General features: G+C 35.5%; 1 non-coding gene across 1 annotated transcript; it reads left to right on the top strand.

Moving 5' to 3' along the window:
- The first annotated feature begins 250 nt into the window (after positions 1-250).
- On the top strand, positions 251-323 carry Trnac-aca. Its single transcript has one exon. It is a non-coding gene; the product is annotated as a tRNA-Cys (tRNA).
- Positions 324-2070: the final 1747 nt, after the last annotated feature.

The raw sequence follows: 2070 nt of genomic DNA, 5'->3' as shown, positions 1-2070 counted from the left end.
GTTAAGTGTGATATTTATTGTTCATCCTGCAAATGTATTTAATAAACCTTCTTTAACTTTAATACCTTAATACCTATGCCCTGTGGCTAGTACAGTTACCACAGACCTTACAGGTACAAATGTCTCTATTGTGGTTTATATGATGACCCATTTAATTTGTGCTGGGATGTGATATCTTTCAACGGGGGTGTTCTCAGTTCCCCGACTTTTAAGAGAACTGTAGCGGAACTGGACTGGGTCGATTGTCGATGACCAGATAGCTCAATTGATAGAGCATCCGTCTACAGTTCGGAAGGTCCCAGGTTCGAACCCCGGTCTGGCCGTGCATTTTTCCTTTCCTGTTACATTTGGTGTCCAACGAAATATACCCACAAGAGGTGGTATAGGGTCTCGTGTGTCTTCGGGGTCAAAGACTTTGTTAAAGGAGGGAGGAATGTAATAGACCTGGACTGGGTCGATCGTCGGCAACCGGATAGCTCAATTGGTAGAGCATCCGTCTAGAGTTCGGAAGGTCCCGGGTTCTAACCCCGGTCTGGCCATGCTTTTTTTATTTCCTGTTACAGAACAAAGAAAAGTGTTGATATAGGAAGACAATGGCAAACCAATTATAGTCTGTTTCATACTTACCCCACAGGTAACTTACCTGTGTGAAAGTTACATGTCTGACTAATAGCCTTTCTGTGTATGTGATATGTAAGGCATTTTTTTTAGGGGGGGGGGGGGGGGGGGTATGAAATTGGTAAAATAAAATAATAAACACATAATTGTCTGTTTATCAAATTTTATGTTCATAATTTAAAATTAATTTATGGATAAACACATGATACAATCATTACATACTTGATGTACAATACAGATATACTAAATAGTAAGCGTTTACAGTCAAATATAGCAATACTTATACATAACATTTCGTTTACATTACACTTTTCAAGCCACCAAATACAAGACAAGCTAAGATATGTACTTAAATAGCTATGGCAGAAAACTGCCCATATTTCTCCAAGTCAGCAATTATTAAAGTTAATGAGTAAATATAATTTCTGGTAGCGAATATGCACGGAATAGATATCAAACCAGTTGAATATGAACTTTTGAACTGCTGAGATATTAGGTATTGTTAATACAATATTTTAAATATAGCCATATTCACTATATCTATGAAAGTGATTACTTGAAAAAAAAACTTTTATCACTTTCCCAGCTGAGGACCAACTTTTAAATACATTTGTTGATTCTGTGATGTAATGTCCAAAATTAAATCGTGTGATGGGAAAGTTGTCCTCCTTTGGCTGTTTGAGTAAGTACTCAAAATAATGAAAAACATGGTTGATCAAGTTCCTCAAAACAGCTACAGGTGTTTTTTGGGTTAAAATAGATTGTATTTCCATATGAGTGTATGTCCGATGTAGCCAAATCTGAAACACAGTTTACTTTTTAACATTGAGGCATGTGATCTTTTTCTTTAATTAAGTAATGAAATATTTTCCTGTTTGAAGTTTGTTCTCGCTATATCTCAAGTACTGGATGGATCTTTCTGAAATTTCATATGTACTTAAAGCACCCACCATGAAGTGCTATATATTTACTTAATACCAATTATTTTAAACATATTCAGGTGAGTGATACAGGCCCTCTTGTTCTTAGTAAAATGTCCCAGTCAAAAGAAAAATCAAGATATTACTATGATTTTGGAAATTTATTCATTTCATTTTTACTTAAAACAGTGTAATGTTTATTATCCTTCTTGCAAATTTATTTAAAAAAATCTTCTTTAACCTTTTTTGTTGGTCAAAACTGTAACACATGTGCCCTGTGTCTACTACGGACCACTGACCATACAGATACAAAAGTCTCTATCACGGTTCGCCGACCCATTTAATTGATGATGGGGTGTGATGTCAATTAGTGTCAACTATTAATCAACATCATGTTTAAATCTGTTGTTGGAGGGGGAGGGGGAAGTGGCTTTGGCAGTGTAATACACAACTAGAATCACCAGTCAAGAAATACTCAATTCAGGTAGTTGATAAGCTTGTTATGAACAATAACATATTAATGTTCACACTA

The sequence above is a fragment of the Mizuhopecten yessoensis genome, unplaced genomic scaffold, assembly GCF_002113885.1.
Source record: "Mizuhopecten yessoensis strain PY_sf001 unplaced genomic scaffold, ASM211388v2 scaffold4899, whole genome shotgun sequence".
In the NCBI taxonomy this organism is placed as follows: Eukaryota; Metazoa; Mollusca; class Bivalvia; order Pectinida; family Pectinidae; genus Mizuhopecten; species Mizuhopecten yessoensis.
Note: the sequence above shows the minus strand (reverse complement) of the source record. Positions and strands in the feature narration are given on the sequence as shown.